Genomic DNA, 12,536 nt, shown 5'->3' with positions numbered 1-12,536 from the left:
TCTCCTGGTAGCGCCTCCATGCTCTGGACACTACGCTGACAGACACAGCAAACCTTCTTGCCACAGCTCGCATTGATGTGCCATCTTGGATGAGCTGCACTACCCGAGCCACTTGTGTGGGTTGTAGACTCCGTCTCATGCTACCACTAGAGTGAAAGCACCGCCAGCATTCAAAAGTGACCAAAACATCAGCCAGGAAGCATAGGAACTGAGAAGTGGTCTGTGGTTATCTCCTTTATTGGGGGGGTCTTGCTAATTGCCTATAATTTCCACCTGTTGTCTATTCCATCTGCACAACAGCATGTGAAGTTTATTGTCTATCAGTTTTGCTTCCTAAGTGGACAGTTTGATTTCACAGAAGTGTGATTGACTTGGAGCTACATTGTGTTGTTTAAGTGTTCCCTTTATTTTTTTGAGCAGTGTATAAACACCATGGGACCACGCAGCCGTCATACCGCTCAGGAAGAAGACGTGTTCTGTCTCCTAGAGATGAACGTACTTGGTGCGAAAAGTGTAAATCAATCCCAGAACAACAGCAAAGGACCTTGTGAAGATGCTGGAGGAAACAGCTACAAGGGTATCTATATCCACAGTAAAATTAGTCTTATATCGACATAACCTGAAAGGCCACTCAGCAAGGAAGAAGCTACTGCTCCAAAACCGCCATAAAAAAGCCAGACTACGGTTTGCAACTGCATATGGGGACAAAGATCGTACTTTTTGGAGAAATGTCCTCTGGTCTGATGAAACAAAAATAGAACTGTTTGGCCATAATGACCATCATTATGTTTGGAGAAAAAAGGGTGAGGCTAGAGAATGTGATGAAAGAAAGAAATTCTCTCATTTCACATTCTTAAAATAAAGTGGTGATCCTAACTGACCTAAGACAGGGACATTTGACTAGGATTAAATGTCAGGAATTGTGAAAAACTGGAATTTAAATGTACTTGGCTAAGGTGTATGTAAACATCCGACTTCAACTGTGTGCCATATACAGTGCCTTGCGAAAGTATTCGGCCCCCTTGAACTTTGCGACCTTTTGCCATATTTCAGGCTTCAAACATAAAGATATAAAACTGTATTTTTTTGTGAAGAATCAACAACAAGTGGGACACAATCATGAAGTGGAACGACATTTATTGGATATTTCAAACTTTTTTAACAAATCAAAAACTGAAAGATTGGGCGTGCAAAATTATTCAGCCCCCTTAAGTTAATACTTTGTAGCGCCACCTTTTGCTGCGATTACAGCTGTAAGTCGCTTAGGGTATGTCTCTATCAGTTTTGCACATCGAGAGACTGAAATTTTTTCCCTTTCCTCCTTGCAAAACAGCTCGAGCTCAGTGAGGTTGAATGGAGAGCATTTGTGAACAGCAGTTTTCAGTTCTTTCCACAGATTCTCGATTGGATTCAGGTCTGGCCTTTGACTTGGCCATTCTAACACCTGGATATGTTTATTTTTGAACCATTCCATTGTAGATTTTGCTTTATGTTTTGGATCATTGTCTTGTTGGAAGACAAATCTCCGTCCCAGTCTCAGGTCTTTTGCAGACTCCATCAGGTTTTCTTACAGAATGGTCCTGTATTTGGCTCCATCCATCTTCCCATCAATTTTAACCATCTTCCCTGTCCCTGCTGAAGAAAAGCAGGCCCAAACCATGGTGCTGCCCCCACCATGTTTGACAGTGGGGATGGTGTGTTCAGGGTGATGAGCTGTGTTGCTTTTACGCCAAACATAACATTTTGCATTGTTGCCAAAAAGTTCAATTTTGGTTTCATCTGACCAGAGCACCTTCTTCCACATGTTTGGTGTGTCTCCCCGGTGGCTTGTGGCAAACTTTAAACAACACTTTTTATGGATATCTTTAAGAAATGGCTTTCTTCTTGCCACTCTTCCATAAAGGCCAGATTTGTGCAATATACGACCTATGGACAGTCTCCCACCTCAGCTGTAGATCTCTGCAGTTCATCCTGAGTGATCATGGGCCTCTTGGCTGCATCTCTGATCAGTCTTCTCCTTGTATGAGCTGAAAGTTTAGAGGGACGGCCAGGTCTTGTTAGATTTGCAGTGGTCTGATACTCCTTCCATTTCAATATTATCGCTTGCACAGTGCTCCTTGGGATGTTTAAAGCTTGGGAAATCTTTTTGTATCCAAATCCGGCTTTAAACTTCTTCACAACAGTATCTCGGACCTGCCTGGTGTGTTCCTTGTTCTTCATGATGCTCTCTGCGCTTTTAACGGACCTCTGAGACTATCACAGTGCAGGTGCATTTATACGGAGACTTGATTACACACAGGTGGATTGTATTTATCATCATTAGTCATTTAGGTCAACATTGGATCATTCAGAGATCCTCACTGAACTTCTGGAGAGAGTTTGCTGCACTGAAAGTAAAGGGGCTGAATAATTTTGCACGCCCAATTTTTCAGTTTTTAATTTGTTAAAAAAGTTTGAAATATCCAATAAATGTCGTTCCACTTCATGATTGTGTCCCACTTGTTGTTGATTCTTCACAAAAAAATACAGTTTTATATCTTTATGTTTGAAGCCTGTAATGTGGCAAATGGTCGCAAAGTTCAAGGGGGCTGAATACTTTCGCAAGGCACTGTACAGGCAGACAAGAGGAACGTGAATATACAGTACTGATGAACAATAAAAGGGGATGTTTCTTCAGTCAATGAATAGTACTTACATTTGTTTTTATTAAATTGTGTGGATTGCCTGAGATTATGTTATTGACTTCATACCCTTCTCTGTGAATTTACTTTAAACATGTGTACATTTTACAGGAAGCAATGTTCTTGGTTGATAGATTGTAGGTTTTGCTGAGTAGTTTGATATGTGAGTGTCCGTGGTACTGTATACATGCATACCTGTCCAAACTATATAGTGTGCTTGGCAGTGTTATTGTTAGAGGTGTAGGGGTTGAGCAGTGTGTCCAAGTCATAGTTATCTATTCCCATGACTCTGTAATCCCCCCCTGCCTCTTTCTCCGAGATCAATCTACAAGTCTGCCGCTCTGAGCCGGATTAGGAAGAGCTAACAGGATTGCCTTGGAAATGTTATAATAATTTTAGGTTTAAAAAAAGAGACGGCGCCACTGCAGGGTGAAGTAGCCAAAATCTCAATTCCCCTTTCTCTTCTCTAAAGAACTCCCTCTCCAAATAGAGAAGACAAATAATTCAATAAAGAAGGAAGAATCACCTCCCATGAGCATTAGCTCCAGGTGGCTGAAATGTAGTAAAAGTGTGCTCCAGCACCTGGTGGGTGTGTGTGGCAGGCCTGCTGATTTATCTGCCTGTTGTAGCCACTTGAGGAAAAGCCAACAGCAGGTGTGAGATTATGGCTTGAAATGATTGTGGAGGTGAGCAGGTGTGGTTGCTATTAAAGTCCTGCCAGACACGAAGACTGCTTTTTTCACTCCATCGGCGTGGTAAGTCACCAGATCATTTTCAACTCTGTCAGCACACATGGTAGCGGCATGGTTTGCACCAATGAGGTACATAAACATATAATATATATGTCCTCCCTGTCATAATGGAAATCATACTATATCCCGGAGAAATAGAAGTGCAGTCAATGTAAGTAACCTAGTCAGTGTTCCTTTAACTGTTAGCTCTGAGGGTATTGTCAGCAATAATCATATGCCCATTGAATTGAATTCCACTGTTTGCACTGAAACTGTATGCCTTAGGAAGAGGTTCACTTTGGGCAGCCCACTCAGTACCATTGGCTCAAATGTAAATGTCAAGGACATGTCTAGCTCAGATCAGCCTCTCAGAATAGTACTAAAAACAAACAAGCAACCTAGAAAAGGACTATAAATAGCCCATATTAACATATGCAGCCTGAGAAACAAGGTTAAAGAAATTGAAAACTTACTAACTCTCACGTTCTGACCTTAGTTCCTTTGTTTTGTCTTTGTTTTAGTATGGTCAGGGCGTGAGTTGGGGTGGGCAGTCTGTTTGTTTTTCTATGTTGGTTTTTGAGTTTGGCCTCGTAGGGTTCTCAATCAGAGGCAGCTGTCAATTGTTGTCCCTGATTGAGAATCATAATTCGGTAGCCTGGGTTTCACTTTTGGGTTGTGGGTGTTTGTTTTCCGTGTGAGTGTTTGGTCCACACAGTACTGTTTTCGGTTTTGTATATTCACGTCATCGTTTATTGTTTTGTTCGAGTGTTCTATTGTCTTTATTAAAAAACATTATGGACACTTACCATGCTGCGCTGCACGATCCTTCTCGCTACTCCTCCTCAGAAGAGGAGGACGAGAACCGTTACACTAACATCAGAAAGCATTAATATTCTGTCCATCGCTGATACACACTAAATCATTTATTTGATGATGCAGTAGTAGCTATACATGGTTATAGCATTTACAGGAAAGATGGAAATGGAAATGCAGGAGGTGTTGATATATACAGTAGCAGTCAAAAGTTTGGACACTTACTCACAGAATAATAGTGAAAACTATGAAATAACACATATGGAATCATGTAGTAAAAGTTAATTTGACAGACTGTCATTTCTCTTTACTTATTTGAGCTGTTCTTGCAATAATATAGATTTGGTATTTTACCAAATAGTGCTTTCTTCTGTATACCACCCCTACCCTGTCACAACACAACTGATTGGCTCAAACACATTAAGAAGGAAAGAAATTCCACAAATTAACTTTTAACAAGGCACACCTATTAATTGAAATGCATTCCAGGTGACTACCTCATGAAGCTGGTTGAGAGGATGTCAAGAGTGTGCAAAGCTGTCAAGGTGAAGGGTGGCTACTTTGAAGAATCTAAAATCTAAAACATACTTTGATTTGTTTAACACTTTTTTGGTTATTACATGATTCCATATGTGTTATTTAATAGTTTTATTCTAAAAATAGTAAAAAATTAAGAAAAACCCTTGAATGTGTAGGTGTGTCCAAACCTTTGACTGGTACTGTAGGTACAGAGTCAAATTCATGTTAGGCTACATTTTATCCATTGTTTTTGATGGTAGGCCAGTCTGGTAGGCCTACATTTTGATCAAATAGCCACAGTAGCCTACTTGGCCACTGTCAAACTGTAACTTAAAGTGGGTACAAACTCAGTGTTCACAGTAAACGCACGCTGGAAGTTGCACAGAATTCACACAAAGCTCAGCAGACCTGTAATTTGCTCAGTGCCAATTTTTTTATTTTGAGGGCTCATCGGTAGGTACCACACCAGACATAAAGCCAGTTGACAGTTCACAGGTCCAGAACAGAGGCTGTATTAAATAGAGCCATGATGACTACATGGAACTCTGCCACCCCAAAAAACAGATGAAAGAATACCTTACGGCAGGATGGGGACTGTCAAAACAAATTTATTTATATAGCCCTTCTTACATGAATCTGACAACAGAAACCCAGCCTAAAACCCCAAACAGCAAGCAATGCAGGTGTAGAAGCAAGGTGGCTATGAAAAACTCCCTAGAAAGGCCAAAACCTAGGAAGAAACCTAGAGAGGAACCTGGCTATGAGGGGTGACCAGTCCTCTTCTGTGCCGGGTGGAGATTATAACAGAACATGGCCAAGATGTTCAAATGTTCATAAATGACCAGCATGATCAAATAATAGTAATCACAGAGAACAGGTCAGGGTTCCATAGCCGCACGCAGAACAGTTGAAACTGGAGCAGCAGCACGGCCAGGTTGACTGGGGACAACAAGGAGTCATCATGCCAGGTAGTCCTGAGGTATGGTCCTAGGGCTCAGGTCCTCCGAGTGAGAGAAAAAAAGAGAATTAGAGCGAGCATACTTAAATTCACACAGGACACAGGATAAGACAGGAGAAATACTCCAGATATAACAGACTGACCCTAGCCCCCCGACACAAACTACTGCAGCATAAATACTGGACGCTGAGACAGGAGGGGTCAGGAGACACTGTGGCCCCGTTCAATGATACCCCGGATAGGGCCAAACAGGCGGTCTGGAGATACAACACCACCCACTTTGCCAAAGCACAGACCCCACACCACTAGAGGGATATCTTCAACTGTGAAGAGACAGACATTTTTTGTATATATTTCTACTGAATTTCGAATTGCATTAGGTATTATATTATGTAGTGTTATGTATATAATGTATTTTATTTCTTGTTTTTTGTTTTCTGTTTGGACCCCGGGGAAAAAAAACAAAATACTAGTATATTTAAGAACCTCTACTTTACCTCAACATTACACCAGACAGAGATTGTCTGCGTTATAGTGCTACAAACTTGAGTTGAAGTGCAATACAGATGAGTTGAGAAAGGAGGCGGCGGCGGCAACGGCTTGGGCTCAGTCCTGTGCTCATTAGTTCAACACCATTGGGTTAATAATCTTACCTGTGAAGGACAGTTAATGGCTCATATCAATGCAATTATGCCAACCCACAAAAACAGCCATTCATACTTATCATGTACTTCGTCGGCTCAATCTGTGTAACCCGACATAGACAACCTGGGTGGTGGTAGTGGCCCGGACACTACAATAAAGATAAATGTTGGGTTTCTCATCTGGTTAGAGGCCTCAACAAGGGTCAAGTCCATACCACCCAACCTGTGTTTTTTCAACTGCTTGGACACAAAAGTGATACAGTGTAAATAAGTCAAACAAGTGTGATATAAACATTTCAAATTAGTATCACCGTTTATCTCAGTTCATATTGAGTAGGCAGGATCAAATAGATTACAAATACCACTAATATCCTACCACCCTACTATCACTAGGTTACTCCTCCACACAAAACAATGTGGAAAATACTATTTTCTAACCTGATTTAACTTTCCTTCTCAGTTTGTGTCCTACCTTTCAATCACCTTAGATGGAGTGGTTTGGATTTGATTGATTTCAAACTTGTTCTGTGTACCTGTTCTTCAACTACCTCCATCAAGTTGGCAGAACCCCCCCCCCCCAGAAAGCTATTGATTTCCCCCCAGAAATGGCATAGAAGTGGATATATGCTTTGCTCTTACTGTACCAAAATAATTTCATTTCTCTGAAAGGGTTTACTGTATTCTCCAGTGCCCAAACCCATTTAATTCAAGGGAACAGTACAGAAGAAATTGAAAATAAGATCACTGCACTCTATCCTAACCTATGAAAGTTTGGATGGAGTTCTAAGTTAAAGTGTAAGCTATGAAGTGAGTTTAGTGAGAAGATAATCATTTGATTGATAGGTATTTAATGAATCTGTCACACCCTGACCTTAGTTATCTTTGTTTTCTTTATTATTTTGGTTAGGTCAGGGTGTGACAAGGGTGGTTGGTTTAGTTTTTGTATTGTCTGTATTTTTGTCCTGTCTAGGGTTTTTGTAATTCTATGGGGTTTTAGTACAGTGGGGCAAAAAAGTATTTAGTCAGCCATCAATTGTGCAAGTTCTCCCACTTAAAAAGATGAGGCCTGTAATTTTCATCATAGGTACACTTCAACTATGACAGACAAAATGAGAACAAAAAAAATCTAGAAAATCACATAGGAATTTTAATGAATTTATTTGCAAATTATGGTGGAAAATAAGTATTTGGTCAATAACAAAAGTTTCTCAATACTTTGTTATATACCCTTTGTTGGCAATGACAGAGGTCAAACGTTTTCTGTAAGTCTTCACGAGGTTTTTACACACTGTTGCTGTTATTTTGGCCCATTCCTCCATGCAGATCTCCTCTAGAGCAGTGATATTTTGGGGCTGTTTCTGGGCAACACGGACTTTCAACTCCCTCCAAAGATTTTCTATGGGGTTGAGATCTCGGTCACTCCAGGACCTTGAAATGCTTCTTACGAAGCCACTCCTTCGTTGCCCGGGCGGTGTGTTTGAGATCATTGTCATGCTGAAAGACCCAGCCACGTTTCATCTTCAATGCCCTTGCTGATGGAAGGAGGTTTTCACTCAAAATCTCACGATACATGGCCCCATTCATTCTTTCCTTTACACGGATCAGTCGTCCTGGTCCCTTTGCAGAAAAACAGCCCCAAAGCATGATGTTTCCACCCCCATGCTTCACAGTAGGTATGGTGTTCTTTGGATGCAACTCAGCATTCTTTGTCCTCCAAACACGACAAATTGAGTTTTTACCAAAAAGTTATATTTTGGTTTCATCTGACCATATGACAGTCTCCCAATCTTCTTCTGGATCATCCAAATGCTCTCTAGCAAACTTCAGACGGGCCAGGACATGTACTGGCTTAAGCATGGGGACACGTCTGGCACTGCAGGATTTGAGTCCCTGGTGGCGTAGTGTGTTACTGATGGTAGGCTTTGTTACTTTGATCCCAGCTCTCTACAGGTCATTCACTAGGTCCCCCCGTGTGGTTCTTGGATTTTTGCTCACCGTTCTTGTGATCATTTTGAACCCACGGGGTGAGATCTTGCGTGGAGCCCCAGATCGAGGGAGATTATCAGTGGTCTTGTATGTCTTCCATTTCCTAATAATTGCTCCCACAGTTGATTTCTTCAAACCAAGCTGCTTACCTATTGCAGATTCAATCTTCCCAGCCTGGTGCAGGTCTACAATTTTGTTTCTGGTGTCCTTTGTTACGCACGCCTCTAAGAAGAGGGAACGCAACACCCTGCTACAACTAAACTCTCCGTGAAGTGAAAAAGGTATGGACTGTAGGTGCAAGAAAGAATGACAACAGGCAGAATGTGGTACCGTTTACCAGGACTTTATTCCTTCACACGGTAATATGGGGAAAAGGGTCTGGACGGAACCAAAGCAAAGAAAGTAAATCTCAAAGCCCCCCCTCTCCGATCTTACCTGCCTACCCACTACTTACCTAATTTAGCACCACCTGGTGCCCTAACCAAAATACAAGGGGGTGGTCCGCCCAGGTCTTACCTAGTGTGCCTAGACAGCGAATATGCTATGGGTATATGTATGCCCGCGGGCCTCTTGCCTAAGCACTCCCTAGGTGCCTTCCCCTTCCCCCCTGGGAACAAATGAAACAGAATATCAAACAATTTCACAAACAAACTAGGAAACAAAGGACATCAAATAAGCTCTATCTGAGCAACAAACTCACAAAACATACCAACTCTCAGCCCAGCAAAATCTCTAGCAAAATCTCTGCAATGACCTCCCAGCAAATCTCTCTAATGACCTCCCAGCAAATCTCTTCCTCCTGAACAGAACACTGGCATTCATATAGCTTCAGATTGAATGGGTAATTGGAGACAGCTGTCTTGACAAGGGGGCGGGGTCAGCTCTCCAATTAGCCCTGGAGTCGACCAATCAGCTGCTTGAGGGATTTCAGGAAGCCATTTCCTGAAATAAACACATGCAAACATACAAACTACAACACATAAACTGGGGAACGTAACACCTTTGACAGATCTTTGGTCTTGGCCATAGTGGAGTTTGGAGTGTGACTGTTTGAGGTTGTGGACAGGTGTCTTTTATACTGATAACAAGTTCAAACAGGTGCCATTAATACAGGTAACGAGTGGAGGACAGAGGAGCATCTTAAAGAAGAAGATACAGGTCTGTGAGAGCCAGAAATCTTGCTTGTTTGAAGGTGACCAAATACTTATTTTCCACCATAATTTGTAAATAAATTCATTAAAAATCCTACAATGTGATTTTCTGGATTTGCTTTCTCATTTTGTCTGTCATAGTTGAAGTGTACCTATGATGAAAATTACAGGCCTCTCTCATCGTTTTAAGTTGGAGAACTTGCACAATTTGTGGTTGACTAAATACTTTTTTGCCCCACTGTATATGTAGGTCTATGGTGGCCAGAATTGGTTCCCAATCAGAGGCAGCTGTTTATCGTGGTCTCTGATTGGGGATCCTATTTAGGTTGCCATTTTTCCATTTTGGTTTTGTGGGTTATTATTCTGTTTAGTTGCCTGTTCGCACTAGTCATAGTGTTTCACGGTTTGTTTTGTTATTTTGTATAGTTTTGTTCAGTGTTGCATTCGTTTAATAAATTAGATTGTAAGCTTATCACTCTGTGCCTTGGTCTCCTCCTTATGACGACCGTGACAGAATAACCCACCAAACCAGGACCAAGCAGCGTGAAAAGGAGGAACAGACCTTACTGGGAAATGGACCTGGGAGGAGATAGATGGAGCAGGACCCTGGACACAGCCGTTGGAGTAAGTCCTAAGGAGGAGTTAGAGGCAGAAAAAGCGGAACGGAGATACTACGAGGATAAATACCGGAGAATAGAGGAACAGCGACGATATGAAGGTACACGGCTAGCACGGAAGCCCGAGAGGCAGCCCCAATAAAAAAAATTGGGGGGGGGGCACACAAAGAGATTGCATGAGTCAGGTCGGAGACCTGAGTCTACTCCTCGTGCTTACTGTGGGGAGCGTGCTACTGGTCAGGCACCGTGTTATGGGGTAGAGCGCACAGTGTCTTCAGTGCGCTATTCTAGCCTGGTGCGCTCTATTCCAGCTCCTCACATTGGCAGGGCTAGAATGGGCATCCAGCCAGGAAGGAGGGTGCCGGCTCAGCACTCCTGGTCTCCAGTATAACTCTTTGGACCAGGATATCCTGCGCTGGCTCTGCGTAATGTGTCTCCGGTGAGTCTGCACAGCATTTGCAGAGCGAAAATAAACATCCAGCCAGGACGGGTTGTGTCAGCTCTACACTCCAGACCTCCAGTGCGCCTCCACAGACCAGTACGTCTTGTTCCTCCTCCCCGCACTCGCCCTGAGGTGCGTGTCCCCAGCCCGGTACCACCAGTGCCGGCACCACGCACCAGGCCTACAGTGCGCCTCGGCAGTCCAGAGAGTCCGGCGACAGTATCCAGTCCAGAGCGTCCGGTGACCGTAACCAGTCCAGAGCTTCCGGCGACGGTCCCCAGCCCGGGGTCTCCAGCGACGGTCCCCAGCCCGGGGTCTCCAGCGATGGTCCCCAGCCTGGGGTCTCCAGCGACGGTCCTCAGTTCAGAACATCTGCCGATGATCCATGCAGCGAGGGTCCCCAGTCCAGGGCCTACGGTGAGGATCTGCAGTCCAGAGCCTCAGACGATGATCCACGGGTCAGTGCTACAAGAGCGGACTCAGTGTAAAGAAGGGGGGCGGCGTCCAGAACCAGAGCCGCCACCAAGGTTAGATGCCCACCCAGACCCTCCCATATAGGTTTAGGTTTGCGGCCGGGAGTCCGCACCTTTGGGGGGGGATACTGTCACGCCCTGACCTTAGTTATCTTTGTTTTCTTTATTATTTTGGTTAGGTCAGGGTGTGACAAAGGTGGTTGGTTTAGTTTTTGTATTGTCTAAGTGTTTTTGTCTTGTCTAGGGTTTTTGTAATTCTATGGGGTTTTAGTATGTCTATGTAGGTCTTCATGGTATATGTTCATGGTTAACCCGAGGAAGACTCTTGGGAAAACATTGAAGTAGCTGAAGCAAGAAAGAACTTTGGCTTAGAGTGCTTTTACCAACCAAGCAAACTTAGCAGAGGTGCAAAACACATGACTAAGAGCGAACTGCGAGAGGAGTTCAATAAGCTCACGTCGGAGGCAAGGAAGGTCAGTGAGACAAATGATGAATACAGGGCTGGACTTCTGGCAGACATTGAAGCTGAAACCGATGAGGGTGAATAAGCTGACCTGAGCAAGCAGCAGCAGTCTGAACTTGAGAAGACATTCCAAGAATGGGAAGTACGATTGGATGAGGTCAGGGGGATGATCCAGTCCAACCAATGGCCTAGATACGGGGAGGACGAGGTGAAGTCTGCAATCAAAGAAGCTGAGACCGCCTGTGATGGAGTTGCTCAAATACCTGTTATTGCTGTAAATAGAGATGGCTTCGAGCTACGGTGGGATGGTGCGAAGGCACAAGTCCAAGATGCAATCACAAGCCTAGCAGAGTGGGGGATGTGGATTCCAGTAGCAGAAAAAGAACGGCTGGAAGCCAGAGTAAAGGATCTGGAAGCATTCAGAATCAGCCTTGAAGCAAGGAGGGCAGGATTTCTCACAGTGCAAAGAATTGCAGAAGAGGATAAAGACAGAGGGAGAGTGCCTCAGATGCCCGTGCCAGCTCCACAGCCGACACTGAGGATAAAACCAACCTGTTTACCCAGGTTCAGTGGGTATAAAAGGAATTTCCATCGATGGAGGAGAGACTGGGAGAGTCTACAGAAGCAGGGGGAACCAACAGCCTCAGTCGAAGTAAAGAAGATCCAACTCCTTGACAGTGTAGATGAGAGAATGTGCAGAGACCTCCATTTGTCTACTTAGAATAATGCTGAGGACATGTTCAGGGTGCCTGAGAACAGGTATGGAAACAAGTCTACAATTGCCTTGGAGATAATTGAGGATCTGAAGAAAATTCATGCTTTAAGAGCAAATCAGCCAAGGAAAGTTATCGACATGATCCAAACTATAGAGAAGGCACTGGATGATCTCACAGAGCTTGGAGGCACAGGAGCCATCAACAACCCTCTAGTGATCAAATCCATAGAAAACAAGTTACCTGACAACATCAAGCGAGATTGGCTTGTCTTCATGGTTAACCCAAGGAATAATGTCACGCCGGACAATCACTTTGAGAACCTTCTTAAATTCCTGAAAACAC

Source organism: Oncorhynchus masou, chromosome 25, assembly GCF_036934945.1.
Source record: "Oncorhynchus masou masou isolate Uvic2021 chromosome 25, UVic_Omas_1.1, whole genome shotgun sequence".
In the NCBI taxonomy this organism is placed as follows: Eukaryota; Metazoa; Chordata; class Actinopteri; order Salmoniformes; family Salmonidae; genus Oncorhynchus; species Oncorhynchus masou.
The sequence above is the reverse complement of the archived record's forward strand: the minus strand, read 5'-3'. Positions refer to the sequence as shown.